Source organism: Maniola jurtina, chromosome 3 (genome assembly GCF_905333055.1).
Source record: "Maniola jurtina chromosome 3, ilManJurt1.1, whole genome shotgun sequence".
NCBI lineage: Eukaryota > Metazoa > Arthropoda > Insecta > Lepidoptera > Nymphalidae > Maniola > Maniola jurtina.
In genome coordinates, this window is record NC_060031.1 from 14,423,943 (window position 1) to 14,445,614 (window position 21,672).

The window sequence follows — 21,672 nt, forward strand, 5'->3', positions numbered from 1 at the left end:
GCCAATTATCTGCAGACAAAAAGCTAATAAAAATTAACATTCACAATTTTATGTAAGTCTAGATACAAATCTAGCAAAAAATTTAAATTGGAATACCAATAATGAAATCACACTTACTTTTTTTAAAACAGACTAGCGCTTGGATGCAATCAGACTTGAGCAAATCTTGTCGAAATAATGTAACATTTTCAATTACAACGAGCGTGCATCAATTATTATTTATCTGTACAGACATTTAACGCCGCTGCTAATTTACACTCAAAGAATTCCGCTCAAGATTTTTAGTTAGATTTGTAGATTTGTCTTTGGCTTGAGTTCAGTATGTGAGCCCTATCAGATTGTTGTCGCTCCTCATTTTTCATAATTCATTGTGGTTTTAAACATTAGATCCTGACGTGTTCTGTAAATTGCTCTTTAAATATCATAGCCTATGTCCGTTCCCGGGATATAAGCTAACCATGTACCAAATTTCGTCAGCATTGGTTACACTGTTGGGCCGTGAAAAGGTAGCAGACAGATAGACAGACAGACACACTTTCGCATTTATAATATTAGTATGGATGTATGGATTAGACAGACAGTATTGTAAATAACTAATTGTTAACTAAGTATTGTAAATAAATAATTTTATAAATATTCGTAATGAAACAATCGATATTTGGTTCGAGTGAGCGGACTCTGTAGGTACATATTGTTAGCGCAAAGTTCGATTATTTGTGAATGCACCCGCACGTAATCTCGCCCGTATCTTACATCTTTATTATCCTCCAATATAAGTTTGTTTAACATATTCCTGTAATAAAAAGTAAGTAGTTGCCTGGTTAATTATTTTAAGACCAGAAGTCCTGCAATGCAAATATACAGATTGCTGATTTGTTTATTAATTTACAGCCTCATGAATAAACCAATAGCAACTAAGTGTAACAACCAATTACTTATATAAAGGCTAAGATATATTGCACCAAAAATCTTATCTGTTAGATACGAGTCCTAATAATATACCTTTGTAAAAGACTGAAATAAATTCAACGAAGTTGATAATATTACTTCTGACAAAATGGTACGGATTTTAAATTACGACGTTTTCCCGTTAGTTAATATTCTTGCCAAATACTGTAGTAGTTAGTACGGAAAAACTCAAGTTAGGTACGAGTTTATTATTACACCTGGATTATTGTAAACTGTGTTAACAGGGCTCTCTCCGTCACTCGTTTCATACAATCGTAGTTCCAATTTCATTTGAATATTAAGCAACCAAAGTCCATGAAATTTTGCAGACATATTCTAGAAACTAATATCTGTGTCTGTGGTGTTTTAGATTTTTCTAAAAATGTGTAGTTTTAAAATTACAGGGGCTCAAAGATTTGTATGAAATTTTTTAAGACCGCGTAACTTTGAAACCGAATATTTTAACAGACATCTGAAAAACCACAGACATAGATATTAGTTTCTAGAATATGTCTGCACAATTTCATGGACTTTGGTTGCTTAGTATTCAAATGAAATTGGAACTACGATTGTATGAAACGAGTGACGGAGAGAGCCCTCTTAATAATTTTTTTTAGTAAAGTAATTATGATTACGAGAAATTGAAAGGCAAATCGAGCACATAATCCAGGCGTACCCAAGTTCTTTTTCTACATTTTTGGCTCCTTGTGAGTCACTAAAATCGTAGGACCGAAATCTTCTGTTTTACGTGATCAAGATAAAAAGTGAACGGAAACTACTATTTATATACTTGCTTGTTTGTAAACAAGAAACAGTCAGCAGTGTAAATAAATTTAAAAATAATATGAAAAAAATTTTACATTCAAAATTTCAATGACCCAAACAAACGTAAACATTCAATTATGAAAACAAGAAAAATACAGTGATCAGTAAAAAATTGTAATCCACAGTTTAATCGTTCTTGTTTTCAGAAATTATTTCACATTAATTAGCAACAACCATAAATGCAGAAATCGTGCAGGTGAAGACGTAGATAGGAGAAGTATGTACCTACTTATACATCTTGTCTACATCCAAAAGTAAATAGGTATAACTGAGTTAAAACATTAATAAACATTAACAAATTAATGAAAACAAAACAGAAAAGCGATAATAAATACCAGTAAACTTGGTACATACGAGTATAGTAATATCATCTGGAGTAGGTTTGCACTACCAGGAATGCGATATCGTGCTAATGAGTGCAAATAGACTACCTATACAACTACGAAGTCCGGCTTAAATGTCAGAGAAAGAGCCTGTGAGGGCCAAACCTTCGTTATTGTATAAAAGCTGAAAGTTTCTCTGCGCATTGTTCTCAAAACGACGGACGATCAGCGACTATATATGAAGTCATCAGTATCATGGTGGCTTTGGCAGATAGTAACAAAGACGAATATTTTTTTTTGTCAAAGTACAAAGTAAGTCTAATTTTTTTATGATTTCTTCGGAATATAGGATTAGAAATCACCACACGTACCTATTGCCAGACTTTTCACATTAAATAAAAAAAATTATGTCATAAAATGTAAAAATATTGCAGGCGAAGATGTGAACAAAAATCCTATCTAAACGCAAAATGTAAAACCTAACCCACAAAAAAAAATATTGGGATAAATATCACTGACTCAAGTTTGAATATCGGTCAATATTCTACAAGATATAATTTCAGAAAGTGCGCTTAATTTATAAGCTGCACCCCACAGCTGCATCCTAATCTTTCAAAACCCTCTTTTTAAGTGTAACAAGTGTAAATTAAAAATTTATAACACCCCCGACAAGTGAAGGTTACAGTAATAACTAGAAAAGAGCTGATAACTTTCAAACGGCTGAACCGATTTTCTTCGATTATAGCTAAGAACACTCTCGATCGATCAAGCCACCTTTCAAACAAAAAAAACTAAATTAAAATCGGTTCATTAGTTTAGGAGCTACGATGCCACAGACAGATACACAGATACACACATACACACGTCAAACTTATAACACCCCTCTTTTTTGGTCAGGGGATTAAAAATAAAACAATCGACTTGGATCCATTGACAAAAGTCCTTTCGATTGATAGCAATAATATCCGATTACAGCCTGAATATTTACGGTAGGTACCAGTATGTACGAATAGGTATAACATACGATACTGCATTTCTCGTAGACACTTTATAGGACTACATTGTGCTAAAAATCGTTTTCGCATAAATAAGTCTCGATAGAGTTGTACGTAAAAAGAGAATGGGTTCCAACTGGTAAATTATTCCATACTATATCTGAACCAGTGGACAGATATGCGAGTTTTTGAATATAATTTTACTACCTACTCGAGGTACTTGGTAGGCTTGTATTAAAAATAACTAAGTTGAAAGCTCTCTTCACCATTAAGCTTGATTGATGTTTGTTTTGTTATGGTACCTATAGGTAATATCAGATGCTATAGGTATATGTGGGCGTGTTTGCGTTATAAAATTATTATATAGAATCTTCTTTAATAATAACCTCTTTCGGTCTAAGATTCATTAATATAGAACCTTCTTGTCTAAAAACCTCCACGATCCTAGCGCCGCCTAGTGTGAGTTTCCTGAAGATCTCTTTTTCAAACTGAATTGGCGCCAATACTAGAATTAATTGTCCTAATAGAATTTATAAGTTGATAAATATGACCTTCTGTTGTTTGTTTTAATATTAATTAAATATCTTATTATTCTTAAGATATTTATTATGTTATTTAACTTGATAATTATTTAATTAAGAAATATAGAAAATGTTAATTGACTCCATTTTGACGAATCACGTTGGTCACGCCAGAGCGTGTCTCGGCGGGAAAAGCTAACTTTTGGAAGAAGAGTGGAAGACTAGACATGTTTCTGAATACTTAATTTTATTAATGTGATTTTGAAGGCTAGAGTGTAAATAATTACGAGTGGTGTGTTGAATTAATGTTTGTTATGATCTACAAATTTCAATAATAGCTTTATATTCTGGGATTGTCGCCGACATATACATAGTATCTATATTACTTAAAGGTATAGCGGATACGGTCGAAGTTAAAAGATAAGCAAAATGTTAAGCTGCAAACACATTACCGTGCGAATCCGACTCGCACTTCCAACAACGCCATAATTATCGCGATGATCAACGCGTTAAACTGAGTGACCAAACTTAAATGGTTAAGGTCTAATGCCAATTGAATTGGGTTTCAAATCGTCTAACGCCAAATGACATTGTGCGTGATTAACGCACCTTCGGGTAAAATACAGACCGCTAAGTAGTGGTTTGTGGGGAAAAACGACACCTAAAAGTATGCTTCAAAATTGCAGCCCATTACCAGTCTACAGAAGTCATAGAAGTCATGTGCACTAACCTTACAACTGCATACTTTGTCGGAATCCGAAAATACAAATAAGGAATAAGCCATAATTAGCAGTTCATAAAATTCGGTTTGCACCGTTTATGACCGAGACGTGAGCGTGTTATTTATTAACATAATGAATAATGAATTATGGATTATTATATTTATTAATTTTTCATAAATATACCGCACTCGCGACATGTCGATCGACAAAAAAATCAGCGGAGAATCAGTTGATTACGCAAGAGGTATTCTAGTACATTAACGTGTGCAAGTGCACTGATACAGATACATTCTCTATTTACATTCTCATAGTTCGATGGAACGGTAATCTGACACGTCCGGCGAAAGATCAGCCCAACAGCTTAGCGTGCTTTCTGAAGCACAAAGCCAACTTCCCTATTCTGGGCTGCTATGGAAAATTTCTTAGATAGATAAACTCATGTAACTTTTGTCGTCCGACCCAGGATTGAATCTCCATCAAAGAGATGAGGTCTCGTTCCACCAAAGAACCATAATCCGTAGCCAAATTAGTAGGTAAGCCACTAGATCAATTAAAAAATGCCACAGTCATGCTACGGATATTCCATTTTGTATCTAGAATATGACATCAAGTGAAGTTGTAATAGTCTATATCATTACGTGACATATATCGTAACATATTATAATATCATTGCATGTGGGCAGAGTGAAGAAATTCTCGGTTTTGATTGTTGGGTGACGTGAAATCAAGATACTAGTCGTTTCGTAGCCTACCTAGCATTAATTTGACGCCTGCCAGTGTAGGTGAAGAAGCCTGGACGTTTTGTTACAAGTTTTCTAACTGTCGTGAACTGTGACTGCTGCTCGATTGCGGGAAAACTTCATCAATCATTATTACAATTACAATCGTTGTGATTGGTTGAATTTATGGTATTCTTGTTCCAACAATACTTTATAGCCAACAGCAAGCGAGCCAACCAATCAGAGCTGATATTTGTGATCGTGATATTGTAGCTGTCATTCTACTGCAAACGAGCCGCATGGTATGGACGGGTGGTACAACCTGGGGTGACCCATTAGGGCATGTTGAGTGTCAACGTATTAAAATAATCTCTTTCTATCATATGATATGAAATGACGAAGTGACAATGTCGTCACTTTGTCATGTGATGTGACATATCGTGTCATAAGACAAAAAGTTGTAAAACAGAAAGAAAGAAAAGAAAAGAAAGAAAACTTTTTTTATTAGGTCACTGTAACACTACAATGTATCTTAAAACTAATCGAGTTATACTACATAATATTATACTTATGAGCTAAAATATACTAAAAAGAAAAAGAAAGATAAAAAGATAAAAAGATATAGAAAGTCTCTAGTGTAATATTACGTGTAAACGTACCTAGTTACACAAGGAGGCGTCGCGTCGGAACCACGCTGCTTTGTTTCAAGATCGCCTTATAAATATAATTATTATGAAAAAAACTCATCGCCAAATTGAGCCGGCCATCTGGCACCGAGGTGTAAAAGTAACAAGTGTGAAACATGACAACTGTGAAACTGAAAGTGGTACGATGGTACCCATTGTCTTAAAATACAAAAAAAAAAAGATTTCGACGAATTGAGAACCACCTCATTTTTGAAATCGGTTAAAAATAAATCTTGTTGCTGTGACGGATTAAGATTTATTGGTAAACCTGCTGATCAGCTCTTTCTTAGCGGGGAGTCTATGTCCTAGAGAAAATATGGTAAAATATAGTATGCAAAATTTCCAACTAGACTCTACTAGGACTCTACTAGGTGGAGATTTTAAAACCCATATACAAAAACTCTAATTCAACGCTCTAGTTGGAGATTTTGCATATAGGTTAGTGTGGTTCGAACCGTCGTCGGCGTCGTATGTTCAAAACGTCAGTCAGTCAGTCAGTTTAACCTATAATGTGGACTTTCCAAAATTCTTATTAATGTAAAAATCGAATATTCGCGATGGGTGTGTTCGTTATCGTTTTAGTCATCGTGAAAAAAAATCAAATCGTTTTATTTTGTTCGATGGATCTAATCGATTGATTTATTATGTATTACTAAACTAAACGATGCCCGTGGCCACAGACTATTATAATAGGAACGCGCTTCATCCGCGTGGACATAGATTTTTTTAAAATCCCGCAGAAACTATTTCATTTTCCGGGATAAAAAAAAGCTTGTCCCCGTGTTGCCAGCAATCTAGTACCACATCAAAATTGGTTAAGAGGGCTCTCTCCGTCACTCGTTTCCACTCGTTTCATACAATCGTAGTTCCAATTTCATTTGAATACTAAGCAACCAAAGTCCATGCAGACATATTCTAGAAACTAATATCTATGTCTGTGGTGTTCCAGATTTCTGTTAAAATATTCGGTTTCAAAGTTACGCGGTCTTAAAAAATTTCATACAAATCTTTGAGTCCCTGTAATTTTAAAACTACATATTTTAAGAAAAATCTAAAACACCACAGACACATATATTAGTTTCTAGAATATATGTGCAAAATTTCATGGACTTTAGTTGCTTAATATTCAAATGAAATTGGAACTACGATTGTATGAAACGAGTGGAAACGAGTGACGGAGAGAGCCCTGTTAAACGGCTGGCTCTTTAAAAATTTCATGGGATTTTCCAGGACAAAAAGTAGCCTATGTCCGTCCCCGGGTTGCAAGCTATACCTGTCAAAATCGATTAAACGGACGGACCGTGGAAAGCTAGCAGACAGACAAACAGACACATTTGCATTTATAATAGTAGTAATTAGTAGTTATGCATGGATTAGGATTAAGTACTGTACCACTTACCAAAAAGTAGATAGGTATGTAATATTACTACATGTCAAATATCTATCTAAATAGAAATAGATAAAAGTTCTCGTTGCCATTCTTTAAAGATACGTAATAACAGATATCCCAAAGCTTTGTGTGGATATTTTATGCTTTTATTAAATTATTGGTTTATTGAATGTATTGTAAATGTCAATGGTTTTACTAACTGCTAATGGTTTGCATAATGCATTATCACTGCAGATTATCTAAAAAATTGCTTATAATAGGTAACTTATTAATTCTGTGGTCGGAAGGAAAAGGGGCACAAGTCGCATTTTTCACTAAAATTACAAAAACTCACTAATGAAATATATTATTTCAAGCTTCAAGGGAAAAAGGCATATTTTACGAAAACTTTATTTATTCCAGAATAAAAACTAAACAAAAATTGGGCACAAGTCGATTATCGTTTGTCTTAACCACTTCTTAACAAAGAATAGGGGCACAACTTAAATCATGCCTACTTGTAACAAGGTTTCGCAAAATTTTTGGTTTGGAATATGGCATCATGTCTACTTAGTTCTTAAATCGTTGCGTTTCAGAACAAAAAAAGCTCATGATAAATGACCGAAGTTGCACTGTTTAATTGTTTTGGTGTTTTTTGGGCCAATTATTACTATCGAACCGTTAGGTAACCGATCCCATTATAGGACAACACTGTTTGTTAGGCACCTGGACCTTTGCGCAAGATTCCACCACCATTGTTTCATTTAAGTCAGTTATGGATTCTTTTGTACCACTTCGGAAGTACCTAAGTAGGTAATAAGTTTTCTAATTTATTATTACTCAGTTAACGGTTTAGTTATAACTTATTTGTTATTTTTCGTTGTCAAAACGTGCCCGTAGTCCTATGCCCTACTCCTATAATTTTGTTGTATAATTTGTATATTACCGGTAAATTCAGAAATATATTTCTTATTCTAGATTCATCTTACAACGAAAGAAAGAGGAAGACCAACAATATAAGGTCCATTATAAAACTTAAAAGAAACAGAGTATACATTATATAAACCAAAAAGGAAGAATAGTTAGTGCGAGTAAAGTAAAACACATATCTATGAGTAAAACATTAATCAGATTGCAGGAAGAAATCTGCTTATAAAATTTACCTTTGAGCAGCAAAGTCAGATATTTCAAGGGTACTGAAACCATAGTGATTTCAATAAGAGAGTTTTTTAATTTAGCACAACTGATTTCACATAGTCCTAAAAAGATTGTAGGTCCGTTTAACGATCAGTGGACAAAATTTATTTTTGGAAGAAATGTCAATTACATTGACCATGTATTTCGGGATTAGATTGTCTGGAGTTTAGAAGTCTTAGTTGAAATAAGAATCTTTCAAACAGACATTTTGTGAGACAGACAAATTTATGCGAACAGTTATTAAAAATCCTTCTTTGAAATATCTGGCATTATTACAAGTAATGACAAAACTAGATCTTACAACTCCACCTTCTAAAATTTCGGAAGAAAAGAATAACTAATTCTTGACCACATAAGCTACTTACTTTATGACTTACCTAACTTATAGATCTCATTATTCACGACGACACACAGGCAAAACCTATCTTCTATTAGGCTTGAACTTAACAATTATGTGGGTACGAAATGTATAAAGAAGACATATCCAGTTTCCAGATTACACTTTGGCAAAATATTTAAGAGCACTGGTCTTAAACTCAAAAGCCAGTTCTAGACACGTGTAATACCTATGACGCGATACATATGATAATTAAATTAGTAGAGCCCATTGAAAAAGAGACACCAACTTGACAGTCATCAAATAAAAGCAGATTTTGCTAATCTAGAAAATTGAAGAAAGAAAGAAACCTTCAGCAATGAAAGGTTAACCTTTGGTTTGCAGCAATTCTTGTTAACATCACTTTTAAAAATAATTTACAGACATACAAAAATTAAATGTAATATAAATATTATATTAGATTTAGATTTATATATTATACTAGCCGATGCCTGCGACTTCGCCCGCGTGGTTTTAGGTTTTCCGAAATCCCGTGGGAACTCTTTGATTTTCCGGGATAAAAAGTAGCCTATGTGCTAATCCAGGATATTATCTATCTCCATTCCAAATTTCAGCCAAATCCGTCCAGTAGTTTTTGCGTGAAGGAGTAACAAACATACACACACATACACACACACACACACATACAAACTTTCGCTTTTATAATATTAGTGTGATATTTAATATAATATAATATCAAAATCACATTTACATAAACATAGAATCATCTAAAAATCTGTGTTAATAACACAAATACTTCCAATTATTGAGATTTGAACCAGCTACATCCGGTGATCTAAGATTATGAGTATTTTTATCAAATAAATGAATAGTATAACAAACAAATTATCTTAATTTGTTCGTTTTTATTAATAACTACTTACTAAAAAAATGGCCTAAGTTAGTATGACGTAAGGTTGGCAGCCGAAGTTGGGTTTAGAAAAGAGGCACAAGTCACATTAATTTAAAATATATAATAATAAATTAAAAAAAAATTGGATTACATATTATATGAGCTCATTTACAAAAGAAAACTATAAATTAAATCACAATATAATGTATATTTCAAAGGGTATCTTGATTTTAAGAAACGGTGTCTCGACTAATTTCTTTCTTTGGCCCGTACTGGCGAAACGAGCTGTAGCCGCGTATCTGACTTATGCCCCTTTTCCTTACGACCACAGAATTTTATATTTCGATTTAGGAAACGTGATTTTATTATAATACTAGATGATGCCCGCGACTTCGTCCGCGTGGATTTAGGTTTTTTGAATTGCCGAACTCTTGGGAAACTTGGGAACTCTTTGATTTTCCGGGATAAAAAGTAGCCTATGAAGCGTGAAGGTGTAACAAACATATACACACACACACACACATACAAACTTTCGCTTTTATAATATTATAAGTGTGATTTTATTGTAATAGTTCGCGACAGGTCGAGATGGCAAATCGGGGAATGAGGCGGGGGGACGCCCCGCACACCCGCACCGGGCTTGCGCGGGGGCTATGCGGGTGTACGGGGCGTGTTAACCCCGATTGCTATCTCGACCTGTCGCATACTATAAGCATAGATGTAAGTACTTATTACCGAGATTGAAGTTTTGAAAAGAGCAACCGGCGAGTTTCTTGCTGGTTCTTCAGTTCTCGGTAGAAAGGGCATTCAGATCTAGTGGTAGAGCACATGTAAAAGTTTACTTGATTAAAAACTTTTATTTCTATGTATTTCTAAAAATCAAAAATAAAGGTTTTCCTCCAGAATTATTATAACAATTCTTCGCTCATGCAATTTTGCTTTGCATACAAATAATAAGATTGTCGAGGAAATATGTTTCTCGTTGGAAAATATGACAGCTTGAAAGTTAATTCAGAGCCCATATCGTGCACTTTGCGTCTTGATATGATAAAAGTGGCATTCGATTAACATTATAAACGTAAATATGCGACTTCCACGCGCGATCATTATAGCCCTAGAGTCTGTAGCTAATTTTGAGGAGGTCCTTGAAAAAACTTAAAGACACATTATTGATTGGAGATGTCTCTCAACAAGTTCAAAGATTTTTTCATTCGGACTGCGGTACATAAGCTAACGTTAGTTCCCACAGGATAGAGAATAAAGAGGATTTATATTTTCGCTTGTGAAACCCCGGGAAGACCCCCAGTCTTGTCAGGCCATGCGAAAGTGTGTTTGTTTGTTAGTTTACTGGTTTGTCCTTCAATCACGTCCCAATGAAGCATGAAGAGGGATCGACGGGATTTTTGGCATGGGTATAGTTAAAAACTTGGAGCAAGGCTACTTTTAAAAACCTAATTTTCTAAACCATGGGATATAAACAATAAAACGGATTTTGTACAACAATGTGGATGCAGTCGCGTGACATCAGCTAGTAATTCTCTGAAGGAATTTATGAGATGTTTTTACAGTGGCAAATAATAAAAGTGATCTGAATTCCTAAGTTCAAAAAATGTTAATTAAGTAAAAAAAACTATTAATTAAGTAACTGTTTAAAAACTGTTAATTAAAAGTAAGTGCCCAGATTCATGTGAACAAGTTGGGGCACCTAGCTCTTCTGGCAGATCTAGTTTCATATAAAATACTTACCTACTGGCCCTGCCAAGTGCCCAAAATGTTAAAGAAAACCCTTACCAACTTTCAGCTTTGATAAAGCATCTCAGAAAAATTCCTATGAGCTCTCGGATCATAACGAGAAAGATCAGATGGCAAATCATCTTTTTTTAATTGGAAATGTCAGTCGCTTTAGCGTTACCGGTTTTGGGTTTGTTAAAACCCCTGTTTTTCTCAGGTTCGTTAGCTCCGACTAAAATAGTCACCACTCACCAAATACCTAGTCGCTATACTTTTTTTTTGAATGGTGTGAATATGCGATATCATTTTATATCAAGCTTTTTAGGGTTCCTTGCCCGAAAGGTGCCAACGGGACCTACTAACCATCTTGTCCATCCATCCGTCTGTTTGTCAGTGGGCTGTATCTCGTAAACCGTAATAGGTAGAGAGTTGAAATTTTCACAGAATATGTATTTCTATTGTATTTTTAACGAAAACTCTTTGTAACGCAAGAAAATACCAGATCCCTTCAATTTCGCTATGTAGAGCACTGTATGTTCAACAGTGGATGCCCACAGATACGTAGGTATTTATAGGGCATAATTGATTAGATTAATTATTAGATACTAAAGTACCTAAATGAAAAATATATGATTATGTAGGGGAAGTCCGGGAGACTTGCTCAGGTGGGAGAGTTGAACCACCTTTTAAAATTCAGCTTAAATTTCGCGCTAATGAAACGTCAAGACAGTCATTGGTAAAGCGTGGGAGGCCAATAACCAGCACGCCGCCATTTTTTACAATGGCCGGTTTGTTTGGCTATCAGGCTCGGAAAAGTGTTTTTGTTACGACGGAGTTAATTTTATTAATTTATGTATTTTTGAGATTGCGGCCGTGTTTATAGAGTTACGTATTATGTGTTATTACTATTGTACTGCCTGATTATTGTAGTTTGACATGTGCTAAGTATTTTTTTATTAAGATTGATTGTTTTTTCTGTGAGTAAAATTGAATGTCAAATTAGTATATGTGGGAGAGTTGAACCATGGCGGGTGCGGGAGATATGACCAGTGGTTCATGTCTCCCTCTACAGTGTTTGTATGCGAAAATTTGAAGTTTTATTTAATAAATTTTATAAATTTAGAAAGAAAACTTTGAAAACTAAACAAGGTTCGAAACAAAAAACCCAGAGAAAGAAAACTGGAAAAGGCTAAAAAAAATAAAAATGTTAATGATGATAGTGAAACCGAGTGTGAAGATGTTGCGTACGCTGATAGTTCCAGTAATAGTGATTTTGCAGAATTCCTGACGTGAATGATCGTTGGTATTGTTTTGTTTGCACATCAGAAGAAATTATGACTATACGTTTATGTGGTTTATGCCGAAGATATTATGTCCATGAGATATGCGTAGGAGTTACACAAGATATTGATGAAAAGGTTAAGAAAGACCAACAAATTTGATTAAAGAAACGTTATATATTTAACTTTGTTGGCGAAATGTTTAATAATTATGTTGATTGTGGAATGTTAAAGAATATGTTGAAATTTTCGTTATTTTAGGGTTCCGTACCTCAAAAGGAAAAACGGAACCCTTATAGGTAGGTCTTATAGCACAAGTACAGGAATAAATCTGAAAACCGCGAATTTGTGGTTACATCATTTAAAAAAAAAAAATGTGTTTCAATTTTCAAAATAAGATAACTATACCAAGTGGGGTATCATATGAAAGGGCTTTACCTGCACATTCTAAAACAGATTTTTATTTATTTTTATGTATAATAGTTTTTGATTTATCGTGCAAAATGTTGGAAAAAAATTCCGAGTGCGCGAGTCTGACTCACATCAGTTTTTTCTTTATAAGAAAAGCAATAGCTATGTTTATTTATAATTTAATTTCATTTTGTGATGTTTTGTTTAATATATCTGTAATTTAAGCTACAAAATGTTTTTATTTTCCCCTTTAAAATGCTATGTTCAACTCTCCCCAGACCCCGGTTCAAGTGTCCCTCGGGGTGGGGAGAGTTGACCCAAATCCCATTTTTCATTCAAATATATATAGCATATTTCAGTATTATAATTTCGAAAAAGTAATTATGCATAAGTAATCCTAAATAAATAAGCTACTGTTTATAATTACAATTGAATCACTAAGCGTCATTTATAAGAAAATACGACACTTTAAGCAAAAAGCGGTTCAACTCTCCCGGACTTCCCCTACCTACTACCTATCTACTTACTTATTTTTAGCCCCCGACCCAAAAAGAGGGGTGTTATAAGTTTGACGTGTATATCTGTGTACCTGTCTGTGGCATCGTAGCTCCTAAACTAATGAACCGATTTTAAGTTAGTTTTTTTCGTTTGAAAGGTTGGCTTGTTTGAGAGGATTCTTAGCTATAATGCAAAAAAATCCGTTCAGCCGTTTGAAAGTTATCAGCTCTTTTCTAGTTACTGTAACCTTCACTTGTCGGGGGTGTTATACATTTTTAATTTACACTTGTACTTTCTACATTTGTAAAGACAAAACTGTTATATTATAACAGAGTAGCTAAGATGGTAGAGTCCTGAATTCTGATGCATGTACCTAGCATAAGCACCAAAAGTTATAAGTAGGCCACCTACATGAAATTTTGAATCAAAATTGGTCATCCTAGAGGGTAGTGTGGTAAGTCCAAATGAGTCAGTGTTTAAAATAAATGTATTTCGTCATTATATTAAAATTTCCTCCAAACTTTTGATAAGGATAAAAAATATAGGTATTAAGTCGTTTAGATTTCTATTTTGTTTAATTATCATAAAAGCTGCGTTGTTTGATATATAATAAAACTAACAGGTATATTGAGCACTTTTGTCTGGCGAATTTATGACATTCGACGGCAAAATTAAAATATCACAAATCGTACAGAATCATCGAAAAACACTGTTTTGATAAATAAAACCTCAAATTATTATTCAGCTAAACAGTAATGACTCAAATCAGAACTGTGTTAGGTTCGAATCCCACATAATAAATAAAATTTCATTTCATTTCATTTCATAGGTATTATCGTACTTCTAGGTACTTATTTCTAGCATTAAATTGATGCTTTTTAGAGGGAAATGGGAATATGTACCTAATATTTACCTAATATCACAGAATACTAACAGTACTTAGGTACCTACCTACTTTACCTACAGTTTTTTTTTTTTTTATTTATTTAAGGGCTTTGATACATTTAAAAGTACATGTCAGCCCTATTACAATCTAATTAAATACAACAATACAACAAAATTCTTAATCTAACAAAATAAGTCTTTCTCACTATCCATAATTTGATTTAGAAAGCAGCCATGTGCAGATGTCATTATCCCCAAACTATATATATTACCTACAGTTGCAAAAGACTCATTCCGCAAAGACGTATAAATAAAAAGGAAATCTTAGAACGACGCAATAAAGTGTAATTCAGCTCGCGCAGCGCTGCGGTGTAAAATTTAATAAATGCCTTTCTTTCTATTGCGTAAACTATTATATTTCTCTCTACTCTTTCTCTCTCTCTCTCTCTCTCTCTTATATAAGACAGAGTTACGCGATAAGCATCGAAGAGACACGTCGCCGTAGGTAGGTATATTTCTCGGGTTACTTGACCTCTTGGTTACCAAAAAGTCGAAAATTAATTTCGAATAATATCTAGTATATAGTCAGTGGGTAATAAATCAATTTTTATGAGTGTAGTGAACTTGGTGATGATATGAAGTCAACTTAAAACTAAAGCTATGACTTCTGCAAATGCGTTCCATTAGAGAAGCTTCTTAAAAAATCGGTCAAGTGCGATTCGGACTCGCACAAGAAGGGTTCCGTACATACAAGAAATAACACTTTTTATTGTTTTTTTAAGTTTCATGACAGCCATTTTGAAATGTATATTATTTGTTTGTTATAGCGGCATTAGAAATACACATTCTGTGAAAATTTCTACTCTCTACCTATGACGGTTCACGAGATACAGCCCACTGACAGACGGATGGACGGACGGACAGCGGGGTCTTAGTAATAGGGTTCCGTTGGCACTCTTTGGATCCGGTGGAAGAAGAACCCTATAAATGTCTCTATTTTTGATTGTTTTATTAATAACGTTTAGTCATAACATGAGCATCGGTGCGTCTTTGCAATGTTTATGTTTAATTTATATACATATCTTATATTATGTAAATTCGTTTTAATTTTAATAATATTATTGCATAGGAACTTGTAAAGATAGACGAGAAAGGACTGGTCTACTATTTAAGAATGCGACTCAAATATTTTTATTAAGCACATTGTTAGATTTTTTTATTCCTAAGATAGATTACAAATTTATTAACGGAGGGCTTAGCTTATAACTTGATTATTTTTTCCAGCAAAGAGATAAGTCTCTGGAAGAAATCTCTGTTTAGAGATAAGTATTTCCAATGTAGGTACTTAACTTAATCACACTAATATTATAAAGGCGAAAGTTTGTATGTGTGTGTGTGTGTGTGTGTGTGTGTGTGTGTGTGTGTATGTTTGTTACTCCTTCACGCAAAAACCACTTGACGGATTTGACTGAAATTCAGAATGGAAATAGATAATGTCCTGGATAAGCACATAGGCTACTTTTTATCCCGGAAAATCAAAGAGTTCCCACGGGATTTCAAAAAACCTAAATTCACGCGGGCGAAGTCGCGGGCATCGGCTAGTTTATTATAACTTTGTAACTACAATTTTGGCACATGAAATATAAAATTAGACTAAAAATAAGTAGGTACTTCATTTTTATACTTAGCTAGATGTTAAGTACCTATAAAAACTCGGATATAAGTTCAATATCCAGCGTCATAGTGTTGAAACTGCAACCTTTTTAATTTCATTACGGATTTTTTTCTGTTGATCTATTGGAAATTCATAATAATTTTAATGATTTATTGCTCTGAAATTATTTTCATAAAAATAAAGAATATATTTACTTAAGTATTTTATTATGTGAAAACGATATTTAAAAATAAAATGAAAGTAAATGCATAAGTTACAGTACCTAAATAAGTTTACCGGACAAGAATTCTCTAAGCAATTCACTACCAATACCATCTAAGAATATTAAAGAGGTACTAACTTCATTAACTATTCATTAAGCATATTTAAGATAGACTTTTTAGAGAAATTGTAGGAACTTAACATAGGTAACTTTTATTTTTTATTTTTCAGGCATGTAATTTTGGATTTTTTTTAAATATGAAGTCTAAAGACTTGTATGAAGTGTGCACTTTTCTTCATTTTTTTAATGTCAGATTTATGTATAGGTAATAATTATGCACAAATGAACATTTGTCAATTGGGTTTATAAAATTCGCACTTAAATTTCGAAATAAAAATAAAAAAAATAAAAATTGTACTCACCTCAAAAAATCCAAAAAAAAAAAAAACTTAATATAAACACTATAATTCAGAGTCCCACTCAAAGTTTGTACAATATGGAAAGCACAGTATCGAAAGAAAAACCGAAACTGTTCTAAATTCAAAAGGCGCGCGGAGCCGCAGAAATGTGTCAGTGGCGTTCGACGGACGACCTAGGACGAGGCGCGGCGCGAATTACAATGGCGGCCGATTCGAAAATATTCGGGATTTATTTCCTAAATATATTTGGGAGCGGCTATCGAGTATGCGGTCTTTTGAACAGCACTGCGATACATCCGAGACTGGCTGACGAAGCGGCAGGACATCGACTTTATAAATTAACTTTGTCCATCACAATACGCACCACCGACTAACTGTACTCCTTGGCTAAGTTTCGGTGTTCTATGGCCGACGACGTATTTGTCGCACGCTAATTGTTTTCGAGACGTCGTTATAAACGGCGTCCATTAACCTAGAAATCATGAATTGGCACATTTTTTAGGGTTCCGTAACTCAAAATAAAAAAAGGATCCTTATAAGATCACTTCGTTGTCCGTCTGTCTGTCACTCAAGACCTGTCAAGGGAATCAAAACCTAAAAAAGGTAACTGCCCGTTGACCTTGAATCATGGGGAATAAATGTCTTAGCTGCACAAGTAAAGAGAAAAATCTGAAATCCATTTTGGGCTATTACAAACTTATATCTATACTAATATTATAAAGAGGAAACCTTTGTATTTTTGTATGTTTGTATTGAATAGGCTCAAAAACTACTGGACCGATTTCAAAGTTTCTTTTACCATTACTTAGAGGGATTCTTCCGAATCCGTATAGGCTATATTTTATCCCGGAAAATAGAAAAAATAAATGTCCACCCGTGCGAAGCCGGGGCGGGTCGCTAGTAACTTATATTTTCATAATTACACATATCTTTCCAAGATACGTAAGTCGGAACCATCTATGCGCGAGCTGATTCGCACTTGGCCGACTTTTTGTCAATCGGATTAAATTTAAGACGCAAAATCTATGATAATAGGATTTAAAAACATAATAACATGAACACTGAACACCTAGGTGATAGCCTAGTGATTAAAGATAAACCTAGAAACAAGGTCCTAAATTTTACTTATTTCCTATATCCTAATTGAATACATTTTTTAAATATTGTTCTTAGGTAGGTACCTAGTCAAGTTTAAGAAATATCGTACCTACTTACTATATTTTATGCTCCAATTACGTAGGAATAAAGGACTTTGCAACTTTCCTTTTCATTGAAGTTTGAACTAATACGTCTCCATGTCTCTACATTTATACGTAGCTAAAGCTATACCACAGTTTTATGTCTATAAGTACTTATACTCTACAAATGCTCTCTCTTTAGATATTGTAATCCTCAATACTTAGAGTAGTGAATTTGATAACTTCCCTGGAGCAGCGGTGAGCGATGTGGTCTTATATGAAGGAGGTCCCAGGTTCAATTCCCGGCTGGGCGATTTTGGAATTTATAGTTCTTAAATTGTCTGTGGTCTGGTCTGGTAGGAGGCTTCGGCCGTGGCTAGTTACCACCCTACCGGCAAAGCCGTCTACATGCGATTTAGCATTCCGATACGATGTTCAAAACCGATCAATCCAAAACCGATGTTTAATGAAAATATCGTACCCCTTCCAAGTTAGCCCGCTTCCATCTTACACTGCATCATCACTTACCACCAGGTGAGATCGCAATCAAGGGCTGATGATGTTTTAGAATTAAAAAAAAGACTCCTTTCATTAATCACATTATTATATAAGAACCTAATGGTAGGGGTTTCTTCAGGTAATAATGCGGGGGCTTCCAGGCCCTTCCGCTTACTCTAACTTAGACTATTTCAACTAAGAGTATTATTTTCAACGATTACAAGAGAACACCTACTGAAACACAGTTTTAACCTTATTCGCCATGGGGAGATTGCCTGAAAAAATCTTTGTAACATTTAGCAGTCATTGAACTATTATAAATTACCTTATTGCCTGCTCGCATAATATGATTGCTATTTCTTTGGACAATCATTGTTGTCTACGACCACCGACCTTGTCGGATCGAACGTCTTTGAACTTACTACGAAAGCGTGGTTGAAAATTTAATTAATTTGTAATTGCATCATCTAACATCATCATTCATCAGCAATATTAACTCAGTAGGTACCTGCCGAGTATTTTTAGAAATATTAGAAATAAAAAAAATTGTAGACCCCCATTTTTTAGATGTAACATCCGTCAGATTGATTTTGTTCGTATAAAGTGTAGCCTACGTCACCCGGACCACAACAACAAATGAATTGACACCTCATTCATCCAAATCGGTCCAGTAGTTTAGGCGCTACGGTGGAACACACATAAAAACAATATCTGCCAAAATCATAAACCTTCCTTTTGGTTTTGCCGCAGTCGGGTAATAAATTAGTAATAGGTAAGTATCTACCTACTACAAGTTGGTGTTTATTTCTTTACTAGAGGATGCCCGCGACTTCATCCGCGTGGATTTAGGGTTTTAAAGATCCCGTGGGAACTGTTTGATTTTCCGGGATAAAAAGTTGCCTATATCAATTACAGAGACGCAAGCTACCTCGGTACCAGATTTCATACAAATCGGTTAAGCGGATGGGTTTTGGGAATCCCGTGGGAACTCTTGATTTTCCGGGATAAAAAGTAGTCTATGTCCGTCCCCGGGATATAAGCTAACCCCTGTACCTTTCGTCAGAATCGGTTAAACTGTTGGGGCGTGAAAAGCTAGCAGACAGACAGACAGTCACACTTTCGCATTTATAATATTCTTTTAAAAGCTAGCGATATCATACCGAATTATAAACTACCGGCCAATCTTATAAATTCAGCTTCTATCTAATCAAATTACTTATTCAAATCATGTATAAAGCCCCTTGTCTCGCATTCCCAACTTTTTTCTGAAGCCATAATCACAACAAACACGAAATGAAATGTCAGATGACTGAATAATTTGAATAATTGAGACCGCGCCCAAGTGTAGGTGGAAAGGAACTTGCTAATGTGTTTCTATTGTTGTAAACCAATTTTTTTACACTATAATTGCCAAGGCGATTTGGTGAAATATTAATATTTCCTATATTGCATCGATCTAAATTCTAAATGTTATTTAGATTCTTGTCGGTAGGTCATTTAGGTTATCACTACCTATATTATAAATGCGAAAGTATGTTTGTTGCACAGAAATCCAAATAATACTTTTAAATCTATGGTTATTTTAAATCTATGGTTAGGCTATTTTTATCCCGGAAAATCAAATAGTTCCCACGGCATTTTCAAAAAAATATCCATGTGAATGGAGTCGCGGGCATTAGCTAGTTCTTAATAAATGTAAAATATATAATATATACCTAGTATAGAAAAAAAAGATAGGTACTATAAATATTCTTTAAATGCAGTAGCTACTTATGGGGTTTGAGTGCATGCGTGTGGAAGTCCCTAAAATAGACCTACTCGTATGTCCAGCTGTGGACGTCTGTCCGTTGATGATGATAATGATACACTAGAGATTTTTTCCGAAGACATTGCCTTTTCAAGGTTTTTTACTCGTCTTTTACTATTATTTTAATTTTTTTGTAGACAGATATTTATCCAGTTAAAATGAAACATTAGCTTATCTAAGTAGGTACTTAGCGACATAAATAAATTAAATTATTTTTGAAAATAAAAGTTTTTTTATTCCATTTTCTAACCATTTATTCAAACAATGCTTTTAACGACTGAGTTTTATTTTTTATGGTAATTGTTATTGACTGATACAATCTACATGTTTGATCACTTGGTTTTATAGCTTTACTAGTTTATTACTTTACGATACTCTACAGTTTTAGGATCCCGTGAGCAGTCCACAAACTCACGCATACACTCAGAGTCCAAAATCAATATTAGTTTGAGTAAAATAAGAGTAAAACTTTCGTTTTTTTTTTGTTGCCACAAATGATACGTCATATCCATTCCTAGTAGACATGAGTTTTTAATGTTTTTGTAACACATACTAAAACCACAGGTTTAAAGCCGACTCACACCAAGCACGCACACGTGACACGCGCGTGGTGACGCGCGTGAATCCGTAGACATGACTGCACGCATTACATCTACGCGAACGTTCACGCCACGCAAGCGGTATGCCATGTCTCACACAGTTCCATACATTACAACAATGGTATCGCTACGTCTACGCTTACGCGACGCATACGCGGCCTGTGTGGCCGGCGCGGCGCTTTAAACTCCAAAGGGTTGAAATGTATCCCTGTCATATTATATTTTCTCCCGGCAGCCCGGCTAGCATGGGCAGTAGATAAAAATTATATCCCCCATGTTAGCCGGGCAGACAATGCTATAGAGAGACCTGTCAATTTAACTGAGTCTAAAGATGGTGGACTACAGAAAGAGCCAATGCCGAGTCAAATAGTCTCGAGGCTTTTTTTGTTATATATATTGTATATTATAGCTAAGTATAGTATGCGACATTACATGCTTTCGAATGCTAATTTCGTTTTCGAAAACTAGAAACTCGTGCTAGGGGTGCAAAACAATAACGCTTTCTCTAATCTGGTCTACTCTAGTCTTTTTATATAAAACTGCTATACTCTTAAATGCCGTTCTCATTCTGAAACCTCAAAAAAAAAAACTCGTCCGGATTTCGCCTATTTGGCACAAAAAGCGGTTAATCGCCGCCGCACAAGCTCCAAATGTCAACTAAATGAATTAATCGCCTTGTAACGTATTTAATCAACTCCAAAGTGCTACAGAAATAATGCCGCGTTTGGTTTAGACTGCGTATTTCTTAAGCCCTAATACACACGAGCGATAAAAAAGCGTTGTCGTATGAACAGATACTTGGGAATGCATTTGTTTTATTTGAACGCTTTTTAACAGACGTTAAAAGCTCCATTCGTACGAGAGCTTTTTTTAGGCCTAAGGCCTCATTCATATGAGAGTGTTTTTAACGTCCTAAAAGAGCGTTCAAATAGAACAAATGCATTCCCAAGTATCT

The 21,672-nt window shown here is 34.6% G+C and overlaps 1 protein-coding gene across 4 annotated transcripts in view; it reads right to left on the bottom strand.

The window, feature by feature from the left end:
• LOC123881244 overlaps positions 1 to 21,672 on the bottom strand; it is a 77,172-nt gene that overhangs the window by 51,311 nt on the left and 4,189 nt on the right. The window contains exon 1 of one of the 4 annotated variants that reach the window (XM_045929953.1): positions 16,639 to 16,953. The exons of the other annotated variants lie outside the window; for them this stretch is intronic. The gene's annotated coding sequence lies outside the window, so the exon portion shown is untranslated. Of the gene's footprint in view, positions 1 to 16,638; positions 16,954 to 21,672 lie in introns of those variants that run through there. 4 annotated transcript variants of the gene reach the window in all.